Raw genomic sequence first — 24,862 nt, forward strand, 5'->3', positions numbered from 1 at the left:
TCCTAAGGTTCCTATCTAATCTTTTGAGTTGCTGTTATCAATTTGATCCCATATATAGATTTTTCTTAAAAGAGCATAATGTGTTTTTTTATAAAGGACAAAAATTAGATTGTGATGTTTGTATAACCCAGTGAATACAGTAAAAAACACTGAATTTTATACTTTAAAAGGACAAATTACATTGTTTGTTAATTATAACTCAATAAAAGTTAAAGTATCAATGTTGACATTTTACGAAGTTTATGCAAAGCCTTTAACCTCTAATATTATGCACTTTCTGAGAATTTTATTTATCTTATCCACAAGGAGAAAAGGCAAAGCCATTTTTCCTTCAAAAACCATTTTAATGCCTCCATGAAAAATTTAAGTGATTAAATTATTGAACTTAAAGAAGTTAATTTAAAACCTAACAGGTTTTCTCCTCAACATATTTCATATTTTAATGAGGTAATAAGTCCATGATAAGTGTATGGAAGAAAAAGGAATCCATTTTTATTGTAGAGAAATTAAAAAAAAAAATCTATATCTGTGCCACTTGGTAGGAAACAGATTTTATTACCTATGAATGGCATTTAGTGAACAGACTTCCTAAACTTTTTTTGAGAAAATGAGTAGTTTTTATCCTGTAAGCAGGTTTATACTTTTTAATTCCAAGGTTACATTTTCAGAAAAGCTCAAATCAATGAAACAGTTAAAAAAAATATAAATTATAACTCTGGTATAATATGATGTTTGTTGTTATTTAAATGTGTTGAATTTACAAAGTTAAATGAAGGTCTTACATCTCATTTTAAGATGATATACCCATATTTCTGTCAGCTACTACTGCCGGTTGGAAGAATGTGGAAAATAAATTCAACAACCAGGTTCTTCCTAAGCAAGGCCCAACTGAAGATTCAAAGAGCATGTGAGTGATGTAGTTGGTTATATCTTTAATAAAAATATAGCAATTAAAATGGTGATACAGATTGACTACATGCTAGATATTAGCAATAAGATAAAATACAAATTAAAGAAAGATGACAAGAAATAAACTCTCTTTAGTCTCCAAATAGTTTTTAATAATTACTACTTAACTCAATCTAACTCTGATGTCTCCTCAGTCTGATTGGAACTCTCATTGAAATTTTGGCTATTGAAAAGAAAGTTCACTTTTAGGCCTGTTCAAAGTTCTACTTGTCTGATTCTGCTGCATTCTCCTGGTCGTGGTAGCCTTTAGAGCAGTAGTTGGTAAACTTTCTGTGTAAAGGGCCAGATAGTAAATATTTTTGGCTTTGTGAGGCATAGGGTTTTTTTTTACAACTACAGAACTCTGTCATTGCAGCACTAAAGCAGACATAGACAGTAAGTAAATGAATGGGCATGGCTGTGTTCCGGTAAAACTTTATTTAAAAAAAAGTACCAGTGGGTCATAGTTCACCAATCCCTACTTTAAAATCTAATTTGCCTTGAGGTCAAAAATTTCTCCCTGTCTTAAATTGCTCTTGGATAGAATATGTATCTGCCAGGAGAATGGTTAATTTCTTGAATATAGACTAGAGGGTAGCCTCGTGATGGTGTTCATCCAATTAGCAAAGCCAGGAAGAAGAACCCGCCAGTCTAGTTGTGAGAAGAATCAGCCAGTGAAAACCTTATGAATAGCACTGATATAGTGCTGGAAGATGAGCCCCCCAGGTTGGAAGGCACTCAAAAAATGACTGGGAAATAACTGCCTCCTCAAAGTAGAGTCGGCCTCGATGATGGGGATGGAATAAAGCTTTTGAGACCTTCATTTGCTGATGTGGCACAACTCAAAATGAGAAGAAACAGCTGCAAACATCCATTAATAACTGGAACCTAGAATGTGCGAAGTATGAATATAGAAAAATTGGGAATCATCAAAAATGAAGTGGAACACATAAACATCGATATCCTTGGCATTAGTGAGTTGAAATGGACAGGTATTGGCCATTTTGAAATGGGCAATCATATAGTCTACTAAGCTGGGAATGACAACTTGAAGAGGAATGGTGTTGCATTCATCGCCAAAAAGAACATTTCCAGATCTATCCTGAACTACAACCCTGTCAGTGACACGATACTATCCACAAGCCTAAAGGAAGACCAGTAAATACGACTATTATTCAAATTTACACACCAACCACTAAGGCCAAAGATGAAGAAACTGAAGATTTTTATCAGCTTCTGCAGTCTGACACTGATTAAACATGTAATCAAGGTACATTGATAATTACTGATGAATGGAAAGCAAAAATTGGAAATGAAGTAAAAGGATCAGTAGTTGGAAAATATTTCCTTGGTGATAGAAATGATGCCACAGATCAAATGATAGAATTTTGCAAGACCAATGACTTCTTCATTGCAAATACCTTCTTTCACCAATATAAACAGTTACTATATATATGGACCTTGCCAGATGGAACACACAGTAATCAAATTGGCTACATCTGTGGAAAGAGACGATGGAAAAGCTCAATATCACCAGTCAGAACAGGCCAGGGACCAACTGTGGAACAGGCCATCAATCGCTCCTATGCAAGTTCAAGTCAAAACTGAAGAAAATCAAAGCAAATCCATGAGAGCCAAAATATGACCTTGAGTATATCCCACCTGAATTTAGAGACCATCTGAAAAATAGATTTGATGCTTTGAACACTAGTGACTGAAGACCAGATGAGCTGTGGAATGACATCAAAGACATCATATATGAAGAAAGCAAAAGGCAGTTAAAAAAAAAAAAGACCAAGATAGATGTCAGAGGAGACTCCGAAACTTGCTCTCAAAAGTTGAACAGCTAAGACAAAAGGAAGAAATGATGACGTAAAAGAACTGAACAGAAGATTTCAAAGGGCAGGTCGACAAGACAAAGTATTATAATGACTGTGCAAAGAGCTGGAGATAGAAAACCAAAAGGGAAGAACACGCTCGGCATTTCTCAACCTGAAAGAACTAAAGAAAAAATTCAAGCCTTGACTTGCAATAGTGAAGGATTCTATGAGGGAAAATATGAAATGAAACAGGAATCATCAAAAGAAGATGGAAGGAATACACAGCGTCGTTATACCAAAAAGAATTAGTCGATGCTCAACCATTTCAAGAGGTAGCATATGACCAGGAACTGATGATACAGAAGGAAGAAGTCTAAGCTGCACTAAACAAACAAACAAACAAACAAACAAACAAAAACCCAAACCTAGTGCTGTCAAGTCGATTCTGGCTCATAGCGACCCTATAGGACAGAGTAGAAGTGCCCCCTAGAGTTTCCAAGGAGCGCCTGGTGGATTTGAACTGCCGACCCTTGGGTTAGCACCCACAGCACTTAACACTACGCCACCAGGATTTCCAAGCTGCACTGAAGGCATTGGGAAAAAACGAGGCTCCAGAAATTGATGGAACATCAGTTGAGACATTTCAACAAACGGATGCAGCACTGGGAGTGCTTACTTGTCTATGCTAAGAAATATGGAAGACAGCTTCCCGGCCAACTGAATGGAAGGGATCCATATTTATGCCTATTCACAAGAAAGGTGATCCAATGAAATGTGGAAATTATAGAACAGTATCATTAATATCACATGCAAGCAAAATTTTGCTTAAGATCATTTAAATACTGCTGCAGCAGCATATAGACAGGGAACTGCCAGAAATTCAGGCCGGTTTCAGGATGTGGAACCAGGGATATCATTGCTGATATCTGATGGATCCTGGCTAAAAGCAGAGAATACCAGAAGGATGTTTACCTGTGTTTTATTGACTAGGCTAAGGCATTCAAGTGTGTGGATCATAACAAATTATAGATAACATCGCAAAGAATGGGAATTCCGGAACACTTAATTGTGCTCATGAGGAAACTTTACATAGATCAAGAGGCAATTGTTCTGACAGAACAAGGGGATACGGAGTGGTTTAAAGACAGGAAAGGTGTGCATCAGGGTTGTATCCTTTCCCCATACCTATTCAATTCGCATGCTGAGCAAATAACCCTAGAAGCTGGACTATATGAAGAAGAATGGGGCATCAGGATTGGAGGAAGACTCATTAATAACCTGCATTATGCAGATGACACAACCTTGCTTGCTGGAAGCGAAAATGACTTGAAGCTCTTACTGATGAAGATCAAAGACCACTGTCTGTGGTAGGGATTGCATCTCAACATAAAACGAAAATCCTCACAACTGGACCAATGAGCAACATCATGACGAATGCAGAAAAGATTGAAGTTGTCAAGGGTTTCATTCTACCTGGATCCAGAATCAACACCTATGGAAGTAGCAGTCAAGAAATCAAAAGACGCATAGCTTTGGGTAAATCTGCTGCAAAAACAACAAAAAAAAGGACCTCTTTAAAGTGTTGCAAAGCAAAGACGTCACCTTGAAGACTAAGGTGCTCCTGATCCAAGCCATGGTATTTTCAATTGCATCATATGTATGTGAAAGCTGGACAAGGAATAAAGAAGACCAAAGAAGAATTGGTGCCTTCAAATTGTGGTGTTGGTGAAGAATATTGAATGTACCATGGTCTACCAGAAGAACAAACAAATCTGTCTTGGAAGAAGCACAACCAGAATGCTCCTTAGAAGCAGAGATGGAGAGACTGCATCTTACATAGTTTGGACCTGTTGTCAGGAGGGACAAATCCCTGGAGAAGGACATCATGGCCGGCAAAGTACAGGGTCAGCAGAAAAGAGGAAGACCCTCAACAAGGTGGATTGACACAGTGGCTGCAACAATGGGCTCAAGTATAAGAATGATTGTAAGGACGGCGCAGGATCGGGCAGTGTTTCGTTCTGTCATGCATAGGGTCGTTGTTGAGTCGGAACTGACTTGAAGGCACCTAACAACAACAACAACAAAATGTTGTCATTATACAAAAACAAATATTTATTTGGGACTATTTAAGGATAAGGGAATTTCTTATGCTGGGATTTTGACTTTAGAACTTTCACTATTCTGCTCTTCAATTTCAGGTTCTTAAAAAAAGAATCACTATTTATAATTTCTTTTTTACTTCTAAGCAGAATGTTTGAATTTATCTATTCAATCTTTAAAAAGTTGGTTTATCCTTATGTTGCCAGATTTAGCAAATAATAAACAGAATTTCAAGTTAAATCTGAATTTCAGATAAACAAAAATAATTTTTTATTAAAAATATGTTCCATGCGATGTTTGGGACACACATATTAAAAAAACTTTATCTGAAGTTCAAATTGAACTGATCATCATGTATTTTATATAGCAACCCTAGTTCAGGCTCTGTCTAAAGAATTTTCAAAGAATTCAGGAAATAAGCTTTCTTAACTTTTTGCTTTTCCTGAGATTAATAGTTGTTTATCATTTATTTCATTTTCTAAGTTGTTATTGTTAGGTATTGTTGAGTTGGTACCAACTGATAGCGACCCTTTAAGTACAACATGATGAAACACTGCCCGGTCCTGCGTCATCCTCACAATTGTTGTTATGCTTGAGCCCACTGTTGCAGCCACCATGTCGATCCATCTACTTGAAGGTCTTCCTCTTTTTCACTGACCCTTTATTTTACCAAAGAACGATGTCCTTCTCCAGGGACTGGTCCCTCCTGATAACATGTCCAAAGTACGTGAGAGAAGTCTCGCCAATTTCACTTCTAAGGAGCATTCTGGCCATACTACTCCAAGACAGATTTGTTCATTCTTCCGCAAGTCCATGGTCTATTCAATTATTCTTTGTCAACACTGTAATTCAATGGGTGTTTGCAGATGTTTCTTCTCATTTTCAGTCATGCTACACCAGCAAATGTAGTTTCTGAAAGCTTGCCTCCATCTACATCATTAAGGCTGACTCTATTTTGAGGAGGTTGTTCTTTCCCAATGTATTCTGAATGGCTTTCAACCTGAGGGACTCATCTTCTGGCCCTATATCAGACAATGTTCTGGTCCTATTCATAAGGTTTTCACTGAGCAATTTTTTCAAAAGTAGACTGCCAGTCCTTCTTCCTAGCCTGTCTTAGTCTGGAAACTCAGCTGAAACCTGTCCACCATGGCTGATCCTGCTTGTGTTTGAAAAGCCAGTGGCATAGCTTCCAGCACCACAGCAACACACAAGACACCACAGTACGACAAACTGACAACATTAATTATTGCTAACTAATGTCCGCTCTATTTATAGAGACCTATTCTAAATTTCTACAGCCACTAGCCAAAAAAGGTCAGCAGTTTGAATCCAGCAGTCACTCCATGGAAACCCTATGGGGCAGTTCTACCGTGTCCTATAGGGTCACTGTGAGTCAGAATCAACTTGATGGCAACAGGTTTTTTTTTAACCTAAATATCTGTAAATACAGTAGATATTCTACCAGTTTTATTTTTGTCTTGGAGACATCCTTCTTGGGTCTCTGTTTTCCCATTTCAATCAGGAATGGTTGTTCCCTATGTCTGCTGCACAGGTTCATCCTATCCCTTCCCTTAACCATCAGCTTGAAAACTCCTTGTACCTTTTGTGCTCTGTTCCTTAGTTCTTGGATCTTTTTGATTTATTCCAAAATTTTAGTTTGGTATGTTGTGTATGAGGTTCCTGTGAGACAGCTACATGGGGATGTGTAGTAAGTAGCTAACTATATTAGTCATGAGCTTTGAGGAAAGGTTTGTGTTCTAGGTAAACATTTGTTGGTCACCAATATATTACGTAAGTAGAGGTCAGGGGTGTGTGTGTGATCACATAGGAAAAGTGTGTGGGATAAGAAGAGAATTCGAACTGAGGATGAAATCTAAATTCATATTGATAGTTAATGAACTGGAGGTCAAAGAAAACTCTGTGAATTAAGCTGAGATGAACCAGCCAGTAATATAAGTGGGAAATCAAGAAAGTGCAGACCAAAGAAGCCAAGGAGAAGAAGGTTACCACCTATATAAAGATGCTGTTAGATGATGAAAGAAGAACAGACACAAGTCCATTGCATTTAGCACCATGTTAATCATTGCTGAACATGATGAAAGTATTTTAGGTGGAATTACAAGGGATGATTTTAGTGGTTGAAAATTATAAAATAGGAAAGAATCATGATCATGTTTAAATGTCAATCTGAAGGAGTTAATAAAAGGGACCATAATAGCATGAAGAAAAAAAAAAAGGTGGCTAAAAATGCTGGCAGCTTTGTAGGTTTTGTGGTTGGAATTCATTTCTAATTACTTCTATATCCTTTTTCAAAAAATAAAGCAAGCGTGAGTCAAGTCGAAGTTTCAGAATAACAGAGAACTTTGTGAAGAATGAGAGAGTGAGTTAAGGAGAGCTAATAGTATTTCCAGGAAGTATAAGAGGACCCAATTGATGTTGGTGAGCATACAGTGGCATCTGTCTACTCTGTTGTAAGATATTTTATAAGGTGAAGTTTCAGGAAAGTCAGACATTTCTGCTCATACAAAGTAAAGTTCTGTTGGGTGTAGGAAAGAAAAGGATAATGGAATAAGGGCATCTAAGATACTGATAAAAACATTGCAAAATCATTACACCAAATATCAAAAACTATGGAATCAATAGTCATTATGACATATTGGGATGAAACAGAAGGATCAGTATCCTCAGAGTCTTGATCAGGCTGAAGAATGGATACAATGAAGACGAACAAGTGAGTGAGCTGAGAGGACAAGAGTTCAGAGAACAAGATGAGTGAATCCAGTACTTCAGAGGAGAAACTGATCCAGGTGCTGAAAACAGTCAGGTATGCTTACAGAATGTGTGGATGAAATGGTGTGGAGATGATTGTAGGTGAGATAGTGAAATAGCTGACTGAATACGTTAGTGGATTGATCATGTACACGAGCATTACAAGCCTCCACAACGAGTGCAAGCTATGTGAGAGAAGAAGTTTCAGGGTTTGACAATAGTCAAATGGCAGCTCCTGAAATGAGTAATGTTCTATGAGCAGGAGAGAAGGGATGACCTACCTGGCATTCAGATTCTGAGGCACATATGAGTGAATAAATGAATACACTTCTCTTGAGAATGCTGGATAAGAGGTGCTGTTACTCAGAAGTATATCAGTCAGGATAAGGATAGGCTATGCTGCCAAACAAAAACAAAACAATCCAAAAAACAACATCTAAGTCTCAGAGGTTTACATCACAAAAATTTCACACAGAAAAGTCACTGCCAGGTTGAGTGACTCTCCAGGGCAGTTGTCCTCCATGGAATAGGTCACCATTTCTGTGCACTTTCATGTCAAAATAATCTTTCACAAGCACTTCAGCAAAGGAGAAGTGCATAGAGAATCACACGTTGGCTTTGAAATACTTCTGTTCCACAGTGACGGATGTTACTTTCATTGGGCCGAGAACGTTACATAGTCATACCTAATTTCAAAGGCATACTCATGCAAATACAGTTAAAAAGGGGAAGAAAATAAGAAATGTTCACGAGCATTAGTAATGCCTACTACAAGTGGTAAATAAAATTTCAGTTAAAACCTATTTATTAAACAAAACTATAAAGGAGGTGAAAGATGTTGGAAAGGTAGTTAATCATGGAATGAGAGTTCCAGGGTTCATAGTAGATGGAACTGGAGAGGAGTAGTGAAACACTGGGTCACAGAGTGAAAATTAGAGTGACTGTATGGAGAATATACATATCTGGAGGGGCTTATATTGAAGTTTTGACTGAGGACTATATGCACTGAAGGTGTGAACTTACCAGTACACCAGTTTGTCAAAATCAAATGTATCGGAAGTCTTTAGGCTTCTCAATTTATGCAGTGGTGTAGGTGTCAGAAGCTGATAAGGATGGACAGAGCCATTGCAGATGTTGTAATGAATAAGAGTCAGGGTGGGAATTCAAGAAGTTTTCAGTATGGTTCACAGGAACAATACAACTAGTAGCTCAGCAATAGTTTCTCCTCAACTTTTCCCCATTGCCTTTACGTCTTTTCTGCATTTTCTAATTCACTCCTGGATAAATATTTTTAAACTTATTAACACCTTTTTTTGAACTTTATCAGTTTCAAGTTCTTTCATTTTTCTTATTTCTGCCTTAATTTTTCTCTATTACCCTCTGAAGGCAGTCAGTGACTGATGATAGGGTTCTGTCTGACAACTCTGCTGTAAGTCAGTTCTGATGTAAGTTGAATACGTCTTTTTTTTTTTTCAGGTTTCGTTATTATTGCCTTTTATTATCAGTATCTTTATAAATAATAACATTGAATATCTGCGAATGAAAATCTGAGAATGATAACATCAGCAAATTACATGCTGTAACGTTGTATGTAGTACGTATTGCTAATGATAAGATATACCAAAACAAACAAAACGTAACAAGCAAAAAACCCAGATGGTTGTAAGTGTGGTTTGTCATAACTCAAATTCGTCACAAGTAGGGGACCAGATGTATTTTCCTGACTTTTCTTATATCACTTAGTTTTGCTTCCTAAAAGAACTTATTTTCTCCCCTTCCTAATGACCCTGGTGAAGTTTCATTTCTTGAATTCATGAATAGTGAGGTATGTTGGTAAGTCTCACTTTGAGAGGAACCCCGTATGTAAATGAAAAGGCTTGAATCATGTAGCACGGCTAAATACTAAGGAATTAGAATATAAATTTTTTTTTCAATCAATATAACCTCTATTGTAAACTCTTTAGTTTGAATGAAATATACTTCACTGGAAGTTTAGATTTTAAGAAAAGTAATGTAGTTATAAGGGTCATATGATCACTATATTGTCATCTAAGCCCTTGAGAACCAAAGTTGCCTTAAAATTCCAAAGATAATTGCATATGTTCCACCCTACACTTAGTTTAGTACCTCGGAATTTCTAAAGTGATTTTAAACTGTGACAATGTGTCATTTTGAGACTGTCACATTGTTAAGTATTAAAATAGAGTAGTGAAAATCAAAACATTTCTAAACTTCACAAATTTTCAGTATGCCTTGATCAAAAATAATTTCATTACTTTAAAAAGCCATTAGAATAATAGAGGCAAATGACTTGTGACACTAATTTTTTTCTATATCCACTTTGGTCTATTACTCTGTAACCCGTATCAGTCACTCTAAAGGTTCAACACATTAAAGAGACATGCTGATTGGCGATAAAATTACGGTTAGCAGTGAACAGAGAAGCTGAGAAGTTAGTAAAGTACCTAAAAGAAATACACAAATGTTTCTTACTAAAAGACTACAGTCTGTGTGTTCAGAAAATTTCCTAAATTGCAGGAGAAAACATGATGGAAATAAAATGAAATCAACTCATACAACTGCTGACTGAGAATAATTAGAATTGACATCTGGTATTTTGGCCTTTGGTACCACATAAATTGGTGAAAGACTCCTGTATAAGAGTCAGATAGCACATAATGAGTCCACATAAACTCTCACTTAATTATTTTGCAGCTTTTAGGAACTAGGATGGTTGGAATTCAGCTCTAGCTCTACCAGTGACCAGTTAGGGGACCTGTCGATCTTCACATACCTCACCAGGGAGCCACAAGGTTAGAGCTACGGCCATTCCATCAATGGAGCCCTGGTGGCACAGTGGTTAAGAGCTTGGCTGCTAATCAAAAGGTTGGCAGTTTGAACCCACCAGCCGCTCCTTGGAAATTCTATGAGGCAGTTCTACTCTGTCCTATAGAATTACTCTGAGTCAGAATCCACTCGACTGCAATGGGTTTGGTTCTATCAACACACTTGTGCTTCTGCCTCTTGTGAAATAGACACAGAACTGGTGTTCCCACTAGCCAGAAGGATTTGAAAAAAATTTCTGATAGTTTTCTTCTTCCTTACTTTTCTCTTTCTTCTTTTCTTAAACAAATATTTACTGAACAAGTACTTTGTTTTATGTATTGTGGTGGCCTGAGGATACTGCATTTATTTCTGAAGAAAAAACAAACACGTTTTCTAGTGCTTATGACATCAGAAGGAGTACCTGTGTGGCACAAACAACTGAGAGTTTGTCTACTAACTGAAATGTGGATGGGTTCAAACTCACCCAAAGGCACCTTGGACGTAAGGCCTGGCGGTCTGCTTCCAAAAGATCACAGCTTTGAAAATCCTATGGAGAGCAGTTCTACTCTGCGGCACATGGGCTTGCATGAGTTGCAATTGACTCGTTGGCAACTGATTTGGTTTTTGGTTTGGTTTATGATGCCAGGCACTTTTACTTACAAGGACTTAATTAGGTAGGTATCGTCTTCATTTCTCTCTCTCTCTCTCTCACACACACACACACATAGAGATAGAAATAGAGGCAGAACCATGCTGTGTCTACATGTAATCCTGTGTGATTTATGGGAGCACATTATAACAAGAGATTTTTGCTCAGTCTGAAGAGTAAGGGAAGTTACGTAGGTTTGGCTTCATGTTTGGTACTTAAAAAAATGAGAAAGGATATCATTAATCATCCTACCTTAATTTCAATAGTCATTAAAGATGCTATCTGGAACCCTTGCCACAATTTCTAGGTGCATAGTGGGCTTGGTGACCATGCTTAAACATAATTACCCCGAGGCTTATATCTATATACCATGTTGTTCTGACAGCTGCTACAGTAGTTTGGTCAGATATGTGGTCTTCATGGTTATTTTTGTTGCTGGGAGGATTTGCCATGATGTGCATTACATTTGGCCTCGTAATCTTGCTTATTACTCATAATCTTGTGCTTCTATGTTCAGTTCATTATGGCTAGAAGCTTCTTGGGTTATTTATGGTAGATTCAAGGCCCCTAAATAGAAAATAGGAGACATTGATGCAATAGGTTTAGTCTGGGATACAATGAGACTACCCTATTTGCTTCTTAACATTGGCCTTTACTTCTTTTTAAAAATTTTATCATGATACTCCTGTAAGGTATTCTGCCCCAAGAACAGAATTTAAAGACAGTGTTTTGCATTGTGTTTTAATGAACTTGCTAGGCTCTATGGAAATTTATTAACTTTCTTAATAAATTCCAGTATTAATACATAATTTGCAGATTTATTGGCAGTTCATATTAACTCTGCAATATGGCGCATGATTAATTGCACATCTTGTGCTCACTTTTGTGTATCTGGCCATATTCCTATATGGATGGCTTCAGGATTTTGGATATTGTCCTCTGCCTGCTGACTTGAAAAATGGAGGCGATGAAAAAGAATGGTGAGTTTCCCTTTTGTTTCTCAGTGGTCTATCAGACCCTGTCCCTCTCCACTGCCCTCTGGTCGTGCTTGAAAATCCCCAAGGACATACAGGTTTTGAAGGGATGTGGTGTTGCTTTTACTGATTTCCCCTGGTATGGAAATGAGCCAGGAAGGAGGATTGTTTTCAGAGCAGAACAATCCATGGCTTTGAGAACTTGTCAGCAAACCATTTGTGAATAACAACACTGGCGATAACAGCATCTCTTAAAGGTTTATTATTTCTTGTGCTTTCCACGTATTCATTTCACACACATACATACATTTGCACACAAGCACACACACACGTACACACACACACACTTTACGACAAATGTAATGTCTTGTTTCCTAGGGCTGCCATATAAAATACCACGAAATGTGTGGCTTTAAACAAAAACTTATTTTCTCACAGTTCTGGAGGCTAGAAGTCCAAATCAGTCTTGCTGTGTTTATTTTATTTCTTCAGGGGTCTTTGGGAGAACAAATGTTCTATTCTCTTTCTGGTTCTATTCTGTTCTATTCTAGTTTCTGGTGGATGCCAGCAACCCTTGGCATTCCTTTGCAGATTATAGATGTATCTGCCTCTGTTGTCACATTGTGTCTGTCTTCCTCTTGTATGTGTAACTCTCTCTTGGTGTCTGTTCTTCTTTTTTATAATACACTACCCAGAATGGATTAAGACAAGGGCCCACCCTACCCCAGTATGACTTAGCTGATAATATCCTACAAGAAAGGTCCTATTTCCTCAAAGAAGGTCACATTCACAAGTACAGGGGTTAGGGCTTCAACATAGCTTTCTGGGGGACACCATTTAATTGATAACCAGTAATAGCATGATCTCCATTTTGCAGATGAAGGAACTGAGGTAGTTGCAGTTTAAACAACTGCTGTAGTCATCCATGTTGTAAGTGGCTACACATGGATTTGAACATAGGCTGCCAGGGAGCACAGAAGCAGGACACACTACTCCCTGCTCCTTATCTTCTGCCCCCAGATTGCTTGTGCTACCATTGAATGCTTGCCCTGAGTCCAGTTTGTGAGCAGGTGACCGATTTTCCTGTTTCTCTTGCAGTGTGCTCTCCAGGCCCTTCCTTTATGTGTCATGTCATATTTTCAGGTGTGGCCTCAGGACTAGGGCCACCACCAGCCCATGTAGCACTCACCTTTGTTTCAATTAGAAAAGATTCTCTTCCCTAAACATTTTGGTTAAGGACCCAACAGAGGGATCCTGATCAAAACGAGAAAAGTATGGAAGAGAACTTCAAATTCATATGGAAACCAGACTTACTGGGTCTATTGAGACTGGGGGAACCCCTGAATATAATCTTCAAACCTTGAACAGAAGCTATCCCATAATAGTTTAGCCCAAATAATAAAGAATGTTTGCCTTAAGCATTGTGCTTTTATGAAGAATTATCTACATGAGTTTAAACTGACAACAACTATTTTAAAGCACATATAAGAACTTTAAGGGGCAGAAATCAACCCTAACCAACCAAACCCATTGCCGTCAAGTCGATTCCTACTCTTAGCAACCCTATAGAGTAGTACTGACCCATAAGGTTTCCAAGAAGAGCTAGTTGATTCAAACTGCTGACTTTTTGATTAGCAGCCGAGCTCTTAACCACTACAACACAAGGGCTCTTTAAGGGGCTGAGAACCTAAATTAACAGTGCTGAACAATAAGAGTAGAGACAGTGAGAACGGTGACACAATGTAAAGTACGTAACCAATGTTGTTGTAGTGTTCATGTAGAAATCGTGCATGGATATATGTTTGCTGTGTATATTGCCACCAAAAATAAATACTTAAAAATGAAAAGATTCCCATCCTCAAGTCAAATTTCTTTAATTTAATATATTATTGTATAACTTGAAGAATCTTAAGTGGCAGCAGCACTTCCTGTGTATATACAACCCCTCTTGCCCACTTGCACCCCTGTCACTGCAGTGTACATGCCACTATAGTTTGCATATTTTCCATCCCTTCTTATCCCATTCTCAGCACCCGTGAAATCCCTGTGTTGAGTTCTTCTCATTGGAGGTCAGGAATTGGACTCTAAGGGCTCTGGGCAGGTGAGTTCTGGCCAGGGCCCAGGAACAAACCTGTGTGTATATGTGTGTATGTGTGTGTGTGATCTCAATTGTGTACACAGCTTTATGGGTCATTCACTGTTTATTGAGGAAGGACTCTTCCTTGCTGGTCCAGGATTCATCTGGAAGCCTCAGAATCTCTATTCCTGCTCTCCCATGCTCATGTAAGTTAGTTAAAGTCTAACATGTGTGGAGTGGTGCTTTCGAGTGGTACACCACTTGAATGCCTGTACACTGAGGCCTTCCCCAGCCCTCACTTTGGGGAACTTTCCCTATGTGCAACCTAAGGAGACAGAGCCTATGGCTTGTTGGTTTTATAGACTTAAATCTCTGATCCTCTTAAGATAGGATTTGTCATCTTCATTGTCATAAATGATTCAACTTATGTATCAGCTATGTTACATGCATCATATCATTTAATTTTCAAAGTAGCTCTGTGCCATAGGTATTATCTTCATTTTAGAGACAAGAAAATTGAGGCCGTAGAAGTACTATGAATCTCCCAAAGGCACATGACTCGTGAATGGTGAAGGAATGCTTGGGTTCCAGGTTAGTTTGATATCGAAGCCTGTGCTTTAAGAACCCTACTAAGCTGTCTCCCAATAGGACTACAACAGGAATGTGCACAAATGATTTTCTAACCACCACTTAAAATACTGTTTGCAAAAATTTCCAGGTTTCTTTTTTCTTGGATTTTTTTTTTTTTTTTGGTCAATCTAAGTGATGGGATGACTAGTTCTTTCATTTCATTAAAACTAAAGAATTAAGGCATTCAACATCTATTGATATATTATCAAACAAAAAATAATTTTAGTGATCAAATTTTTGAATATTGTCTTAGTCATCTAGTGCTGCTGTAATAGAAATAACCACAACTTGTGGCTTTAACAAAGGGAAGTTTATTCTCTCACAGTCCAGTAGGCAAGAAGTCCAAATTCAGGGTGCCAGTTCCAGGGGAAGGCTTTCTCTCTCTGTAGGCTCTGGAGGAAGATCTTTGTGATGCATCAGTCTTCCCTTGGTCTGAGAGGGAGCATCTCAGCACAGGGAGCTCAGGCCCAAAAGATGCACTCTGCTTCTGGGGCTGCTTTCTTGGTGGTGTGAGGTCCCCTTGTTTCTCTGCTCTCTTTTCTCTCCTATATCTCAAAAGAGATTGGCTTAAGACACTACCTAATCTTGTAGACCTCATCAGTATAATTGCCGATAATCCATTCCATTACATCATAATCCACTGCCATCAAGTCGATTCCGACTCATAGCAACCCTATAGGACAGAGTAGAATTGCCCCATAGAGTTTCCAAGGAGTGCCTGGTGGATTTGAACTGTTGTTGACCTTTTGGTTAGCAGCCGTAGCTCTTAACCACTATGCCACCAGAGTTTTCGTCATAGTGATAGGATTTATAACACGTAGGGAAATCATATCAGAAGACAAAATGGTAGACAATCGTACGCGGGAATCACGACCTACCCAAGTGGACAGATATTTTGGGGGGACACAAATTCAATCCATGACAAATATTAACCCCTTATTTGATACAACAAAGCAATTGTGATCCCTTAAAAAAACTCATCTTATTTTTTTATTTGGCAGCCAATGTTTAAACGTATCTTGTCACCCTCATGACAGAATATCTTGGTGACTGGATACTGTAATTAACTGCAGCTATGACCTCGTAGCAATTCTATTTTTCCATATGTTCACAGCAGTCTCTCCATAGTACCTTATCACCCTGCTCATCACCCTTCATACACTGTAGATATTTCATATTTTACACATATATTAAAGCTAAACATTGGAAAAAAAAATGCTTGAGTTGATAAATCCCTCAGACTCACCTCAGTATCATTTTGTCTTAACTGGATGTTTTTCTTATCACCTTTTTAATCTTCACCACTTACTCACCCATTCTATTTTTTTCACTAAACCAAATTTGCTTTAATTACTATTAATTAATTCCCAAGTCATTCATGTCTGAAACTAAAATGTGTTTAAAATCCACGAGTTCATTTACAACCCAAAGCTACTGAAACAAAAGTAAGGAAAGGATAAAATTCAATTTAATCCAATTGATATTTACTGAATAAACAAACAAACAAAAAAACCAAACCTGTTGCTGTCGATTCCGACTCATAGCTACCTTGTAGGACAGAGTAGAACTGCCCTATAGAGTTTCCAAGGAGAGCCTGGTGGATTCGAACTGCTAACCTTTTGGTTAGCAGCAGTAGCACTTAACCACTACGCCACCAGGGTTTCCATTTACTGAATAAAAAAAAAAAAAGTACGTGTAAAATAGTGGGTGTTAGGTACTATCTGAGGAAGAAATAAATGAGCAGGGGGGTAAGGCCAAGTTAGAAAGTGCCAACTTCTGTGATTAAACTCTTCAAGAAGCTATGAATCATGGATATGATCAGATGTTCCTGTAAGTAAGAGTATGGCTTGGATTACATGATTAATGACATTAAGGGATTCTATTCTGTGTTGTTGGGACTCAGAAAATTAGAACCATAACCCATGCAAAATAATCTATAAATGTGGAATTGTAAAGGGTTATGAGAAAGGGTTGTTTGAGAAAGAGATATGATTAATGACCACAGCAAACAGTGGCGTGAACAGAAGTGGAGATGCTGTGAGGTCCAGCATTTCCATTGCCTTGTCTAGTGCCTGTGCCGTGTTTGGTGACAGGAGGAGTCAACTGATAGGTAAAGTATGCGTTACGGAGAAATGGTCTTAGTAGACAACATAGCCTGAAAGACCGAATGGACATGTCCGTTAAGCATCCCTGATTTTGTATTCCAAAAGCAATCTTTTCAATACTAATATATTTTTCTCTACATCTTTATGAGTCTTGCAAACACGGTTTCAGAACTAACTAACCCTGGATAGCATGGCTAATAAATTATAAGTCTATAGAATTGAGGACATGGGATGGAAGATAGCTTTATCCATTCTTTCTGAAGAAAGAATTGTATAAATGTATGAACTCTATTTTTGATAAAGGAGATTGACAATTATTATTGGTCTGAGAAATTGACATACTATATCTATGGTTTATGTTATTGATTAAATTAAGTCCCCTCCCCTCCAAAGTATTTATTGAAATCCTAATCCCTATACTTGTGAATGCGATCCTCTTTGGAAATAGGGTTTTCATTTTGTTATGTTAACGAGAGCATACCTGTATAGGGCAAATGCTAAACTTAATCAGGGTTGACTTATAAAAAGAATGGAATAGACCCATAGATACACACACAGAGAAGTGGAAGACGGTGCATTTATAAGCCCAGGAATGTCGATGATTGCCTCTTCCTAGACAAGGAAAGACCTCCTCCTAGACCAGCCCCTGAATTTGGACTTCTAGCCTCCTGAACTGTGAGAAAATACATTTCCGTTCTTTAAAGCCACCCACTTGTAGTATTTCTGTTACAGCAACACTAGGTAAATAAGACAGTTCACGAATAAAGAATATTGCCAATCTAAGAAATTTATACTACTGTGTGGTTTCAAATAAGTATTTTTTTTTAAATGCACTTTATTCCAAGTGCACCATAATAGAGTTTTCCCCCATTAAATGAATATGAAAAACTTACCACTTTGATATTGCATCTTAGTCTTGGTAGAGAAATTGTAACGTCAATGTCAGCTTGATGATCCTTTGTTATTAGCACTGTAGAAAAAAAATTCAAGTGTAATTTGTATTTTTCTAAGGCTGACTGCAGGCTTTCTCCAGAAAAGTTTGAGAATTTGCTACAAAGGAAGAAACATTTCCCCGTACTGATTAGCAAATTCTAAATCCATTACAAACACGCATGTCTGTTGACCTTTCAGCTTGTTTTCCAGAATACAAATTCAGTAGAGCTACCACACAGCTGCACCTACTGTGAACGTATTTTGGGGCACTGGAACGTAAATGCAGAAGTCAATCTGCCCGCTTCATTTTCAGAGCCCCTGTATGCAGCCTTATGGTTTTTTGGGTATGCAGCCTTGTTATTGGCTCCTCTGTGGTACTGGAGCAGAGCTCATGTCAGTCAGCAGGCCTGGGGTTTAAAGATTTCTTCACATTGCAGCTCTGCAAGGCTTAAATGAAGAGAAGGTAGAGTCTTGGACAAATAAAACAAGTACTGAGTGACTTAGAAAGTCTTCCCCCTTTTGACTTGAAAAACAAATATGCCTGTGTTGTCAGACTCTGTGTGTATTGATGCAGGCTGGCATAATACAGCTGCTAAGCTAAGAAAACAATAACCAAAACAAACTCCTTATTTTTTCCCCCATAAACAGAAAAGACTAATTTTCATTTGTGCAATTATGAAGGACTCTGTTAAACATGGTACTGTCAATCAAACTGTAAATTGAGAGAATGAATAATAGCACTTCCATTTAGAAAGATGTTTTCAGTTTCCTTGTCTCAAATTTTACTGTTTGTTGAGCAGTTGCAGCATAATTACTGCTTCCATGTACTGAACACCCACAGTTATTTAATACCAGAGTTAGATACTGTGTTATCGACTGTACACTTTATGTAAGTTATCCATAATTCTCACAATCTAGGGAAATTAAGTGTGAACTCCAAATTCAAATTCTAATTTCCCTTGCAGGACTTTCTTAACCTCTCCGTGTCTCAATTTTTGCATCTAAAAGTGGACAAAAATAATATGTATCTCATAGGGATGCTATTTAATAAGTGAGTTATTTATATGCATAGATAAAGATACATAAGGCCCTTAGAACAGTGCTTGGCACGAAGTAAGCATCTCATAAATTTTGCTATTATCGTAACAACACTGTTATTGACTCTATTGTCTACATCCTGACCACCTAAGAACTTTTTAATTTTTAAAATACAAATTCCATGCTGTTTTTTCTTATCTTGCTCATTCTCCTCCTGTTGGGTGCTTTTGAGTCAATTCTGGCACGTAGTGACCCATGTGACAGAGTAGAACTGCCCCTAGGGTTTTCTTGGCTGTAATCTTTATGGAAACAGATTGTCAAGTCTTTCTCCCACAGAGCCATTGCAGAGGTTTGAAACACCAATCCTTCAGTTATCAGCTGAGTGCTTAACTGTTGCACCACCAGGGATCCTCTTCTTCTTCTAGCTACCTTTAACGAGTTAAGTGACATTTGGTACCAAACGTCTGTTAAGATCTTATTGAATTCTTCTTTTCCTGTGGATGTGAATTTAAATTCTTTCTGAGGTTTGACCATGGGAAGATCCTTTTGGAAAATTTACTAAGCAAATAAAGAGGAAATAGTAGCTTTAAGACTGGTTAGAATTAGAAGAACTCCAACCAGGATGTTCCTTGAAGCAAGGACGGGAAGACTGGCTTGCTTACTTTGGACACATCAGTAGGAAAAACCAATCACTAGAAAAGGACATCATGCTCGGCAAAGCAGAGGGCTAATGAAAATGAGAGAAATCCTTCATGAGACGGACTGACTCAATAGCCACAACGATGGACTCATACATAGGAATGATAATGAAGATAGTGCAGGACTGGGCAATGTTCCGTCCTGTTATATGTAAGATTGGCATGAGTCGGAGTAGACTCAGTGGCAACTAACAACAACAGCAACCTACCAGCTGGTTATGCAAGACATTGCTTATGGCCTCTAGTAAGTAACAACCACTTTGAACTTCAGTTTTTCCTTCTTATATAATCATTTAGAAAAGAATTAGAGAAGAATAGGTATATGTTGTCCCTATTTATGACCTGATTGTTAAAATTATAACTGCAGAGCTTAGTACTTGAAGAGCTGCTTCTCCTCCAGAATATATGGTTAATTTTTTCCTCTATGGCTTTGTCAGATGTAGAAGTCACAGTCCCAACAACCTGTTACTTAAATGAGAGGAGATTGATTATTCAGTCGAATAGGATATTTACTACAATACAAATATTTTATGCCCTTGCAGAGACGGGTCCTGTTTGTGGTGATATAACACTCTGTTCTGCCTTATGCTGCATTTTTGACAGTTGCAGCAGGTATTTGATAGGTTGGCCAGCCAACTCAGGAAATGGATCTGAGGAATAGAAATTCATAGGCCAGTGCTGGGATACAGAGGTGCTGTATAGATTTGTGTCCCTGGACTCCAGTAATTTCTTTGTACTTGTAGAATCTGAAAAAAATGTCATTTAAAATGATCACTGGCCATTTATTCACTGTGTCCTCAGGAAAGTGATTAAAGTAAGTGGGGTAGGAAGTAAGAGTAGCTTTTTTTTACTGACTGGTCTTCGGTCAATGAGATAGTCATTAGCAGTAATGGAGTGGGGAGACCAGGAGTTAGCAACGATACATCTCTCTTCACTTTTATAGAGCTATTTCCCCAAAATATTTTTGTACCGAAAACCAGAGTCACTTCCCAAGATAGCAGAGGTAGAGTAGACATGCCACCCAAAGCGTTCAGAAAGGCAGAGGCAATCATTTAGTGGGTATTTTTATTCTAAGTGTATGAAACAAGCCTTCCAGCCAATAGCATAAGCTACTTTAGACTTAATATTAGCTACTGCCTAGGGCTGTGTTGAAAAGGTTTCTGAAGTACTTTAGAAAGAAAATTCTGTAAGAATAGGCTTCTTGTCTGTCTTATTGGTTATTGTGTTTCTAGCCCCTACAACAGTGGTTGTCACATAGTAGGTATTCAAAAAATATTGAATGAATGAAATTGCAAGATGCTTATGTATCATTTTACTTAAGTGTTGATTGCAAAGGAAACAATTGAATAAAATTTCCATTCCCATGAGACTCAACTAAACTGCTCAAGGAGGAAGAGTGAAGAGCACTTAGTGACATTTGTCCTGGTTTTTGAATAGGGAAATAACAGCTTATTTGCCAGAAATTTGTTATGTCAACTAACTGTAGGACTCTTTCAACTCCTCATAGTCTATAATTACCATTCTTTGCAGATGTGCTTTAAAATGATTTTATTAACATTTGCAGAATGTTAATAAACTCTTCTTGTTAATATGTACATGTCTTACTCAACCCAAAACTGTACACTTTGGGGTGTTTAGGGTCACACCTTGGGAACCATGGTTCTAAATTAAGTCACTAGTATGAAAAAAGAAACTAAAAAACTGGGAGCTGGCCTGGCACTAACAGCAAGGCCTTGGTGCTCTCCTGTTGAGCATAAATGATTCAGAGAAATGTTAGCACCAGACAAAGTCACTCTGCGCCCATGATAAAACAGTAAAAATCATATAATCATGTCTTATCAGAAAAAAAAAATAAATAAAAAAAGAAACATGAGGTTTCTGTTCTAACAGAGAAAGATGGTTAATAAAGGAAATAAGTAAAATACATAGTATGTTGTATGGTGAAATTACTAAGAAGAAAAATAAAGCAAGTAAAGGGACTAGAGGGTCAGGGTTGAGGTTTTCATTTTTTAAGTATGGCGAGCAGGAAAACCAAGACTGAGAAGGGGACACCTGAATGAAAACTATATATGAGGAGGTAAGGGAGTAAGCCATGTGCATTTCTAGGAGAAAAGCATTCTAGGCTCTCAGGGCAGAAAGTGCAAACACTCTTATATGGAAATACACCTGGCAAGCCCAAGAAGTAAGATGCCCAGTAGGGCTGGAGCAAAGTGGGGAGGTGGGGAGGGGAGTTTATAGGTCAGAGAGTTAATAGGAAGTCAAATCCTTTGGAGGCCTTGTAGGCTGTTGTGAGAACATTGACTCTTACTCTGAGTGAGTTGGGAGATATTGAGGCTTTGGGCAAAAGAGTTGCATGATCTGATTTATGTTCTCCTAGGATCACTATTGGCTATCTGTCATGGGTTGAATTCCAGAAACAAAAACCAAACCTGGTGCCGTTGAGGCGATGCCAACTCATAGCGAACCTATAAGACAGAGTAGAACTGCCCCATAGAGTTTCTAAGGAGTGCTTGGCGGATTTGAACTGCCAACCCTTTGGTTAGCAGCCGTAGCACTTAACCACTACGCCACCAGGGTTTCCAATTGTGTCCCCCCAAAAGGCGTGTATCAATTTGGCTGGGTCATGATTCCCAGTATTGTGTGATTATCCACCATTTTGTCATCTGATGTGATTTTCCTATATGTTGTAAATCATATCTTTATGATTTTAATGTGGGATTAGGGGCAGTAATGCTAATGAGGCAGGACTCAATCTACAAGACTGGATTGCGTCTTGAGACAATCTTGAGATATAAAAGAGAGAAGCAAGCAGAGAGACAGGGGACCTCATACGACCAAGAGAGCAGTGCTGGGAGCAGAGAGTGTCCTTTGGACCCCAGGTTCTTCTGGGAGGAAGCTCCTAGTCCAGGGGAAGATTGACAAGAAGGACCTTCCTGCAGAGCCCACAGAGAAAGAAAAACTTTTCCTGGAGCCGACATCATGGATTTGGACTTCTAGCCTACTAGACTGTGAGGAAATAAATTTATTTCTGTTAAAGCCATCCACTGTGGTATTTCTGTTACTGCAGCACTAGATGACTAAAACACTATTGAAATGACCTAGGCAAGACGTAATGGTGGCTTGGTCCAGAATGGTAGTGGAGGAGGTGGTAAAAAGTGGTTGGGCTTTGGACATATTTTGAAGATAGAGTTGATAGAATTTGTTGTTGGATAGAATAGGATGTAGGGTGTGTGTATGAGAGAGACAGAGAAGTCAAGGGTGACTCCAAGGTTTTTAACTGAACAACTGGAAGAATGAAACTTTTGTTCACTGAAGAAGGCTGTGGCTGAAGGTTTGGGGAGAAAGATCAGTTGTGAATTCAACTGGGATATGCTATATTGTAGATGCCTATTAGACATGCACATGGAGAGGTCGAATGGCAATTGGATACAAGATTTGAAGTGGAGAGAAGAGGCCCTGGCTGGAAATTAAATTTGGGAGTCATCAGCACAGAGGTAGTATTTAAAGCCTTTGAGACTGGATGAGGTTACCAAGGAAACAGGTATAGACAGAAAAGAGATGAGGTCCAAGGACTGAACCCTGGTCCACCCCATCAGTAAGAAGTTGTTGAGCTGAGCGGGAACTAGCACACAGATTCAAAGTAGTAGCTGGTGAGGTATGAGAAAATCAGGTGAGTGTATCATTTTAGAAGTTAAGTGACGATGTGCATGAAGGAGGAGTAAGTGATCGACTGTGTCAGATGCTGCAGATAGGTAGGATGAGGGTTGAGAATTGACTGTTGTACATAGTAATGAGGAACTCATATTGGCAATGATAAGAGAAAGAGGAGTTTTGATGCAGTGGTGAAGGCAAAAGCCTTATTGGAATAAACATAAGAGAATATAGAGAGAGGAATTGGAGACAGTAGGTATAGGAAACTCTTTCTAGGTGTTTGCTATAATGGGAAGAAGAAGAAGAAAAAAAAAGGTCTGTAGCAGGCAGGGGAGGTGAAATCAGGGACAGTTATTGTTTGTTTTAATGGGAGAAATAATAGTATGTTTGTGTGGTGATGGAAAAGAGCCATTAGAAAAAGAAATATTGATAAGGCAAGAGAGAGGGGGAAATAGTGAGCGAGGTCAACAAGCAGATAAGTGATAATATTCTACATTGGTTTCTTAGGGTTGTCAAAAGAAAATATCACAAATTGGGTAGCTTGTAAGAATGGAGATTCATTGGCTCACAGTTCTGGGGCTAGAAATCCGAATAAGAGTATCAGATGTATTATATCTTCTGAGGACTCTGAGAGAAAAACTGGTCCATGCCTCTCTCCTAGTTTCTGGTAGCTCTAGGTGTTACTTGGCTTGCAGTTGCAGCATCACATGACATTCTCTGTCTCAATGTCTCTGTGTATCTTCCCCTTTTTATAAGGACACAGTTATATAGGATCAGGATACACTCTACTCCACCATGACTTCATGTTAACTAATAACATCTTCAAAGACTTTATTTCTAAACAGGGTCACAAATACAAGTAAAAGGGTTAGGACTTCAGCATACCTTTTTAGGGGACACAATTCAATCCATAACAATATCGATTGCAAAATAGAGACATTGACCTTAGCTAGGAACATGACCAGATAAGTAATATTAGTAAGAAGGAAGGCAGAGAAAATTAGTGGACAGGTGTGTGGGTATAGTGGTAAAACTTTTGAAAGTCATTCTGTGATTGTTTTATTTTTCTCAGGGAAAATAAGAAGTAAGCTCAGGGAAGAAGGATGACCAGGGAATGAAGCATGATCATAGTCCTGATGATCCCAAGACAAAGAGTGGTGCTAGACAGTCAGTGTTGAAGCAGGAGGAAGGCGTGGCAGTCTTACCTGGAGTTGCAACATTTTGGCATTTTCACTTGCTGCTAGGCAATGAAGGCATAGACGAGAGAGGATAGGTTTACTACTGGAACTTGGAGATCTCTCTGGATCCTGCAGATGGAAGGCTGGAGGACAAAGAAGTAGTGTTACTTTGAACATGCTGCCTTCTCATGTGAGGCTTCCTCTGGACCCCTGTTGGAGGAGGGAACTCTCTCCAAGCCTTTTGCCCCATTTCCTCCATACTTTGTCTTTAAAGGCAAAAGCTATAAATCTGAATAGAACATAAAGTACTTAAATAGTAATGTTATAATAGTAACACTGAGTAGTCAGAAGATACAGGGTCCAAGGGCTAATGAGGTGTACAAATCTGAAGATCTGTTTTGATTTAGTTTCACAATTGTACTTACTTGATTCATAGCATGGGGTTAGTCATTTTCTATTTCAATTA

The sequence above is a fragment of the Loxodonta africana genome, chromosome 5 (genome assembly GCF_030014295.1).
Source record: "Loxodonta africana isolate mLoxAfr1 chromosome 5, mLoxAfr1.hap2, whole genome shotgun sequence".
Classification (NCBI taxonomy): domain Eukaryota; kingdom Metazoa; phylum Chordata; class Mammalia; order Proboscidea; family Elephantidae; genus Loxodonta; species Loxodonta africana.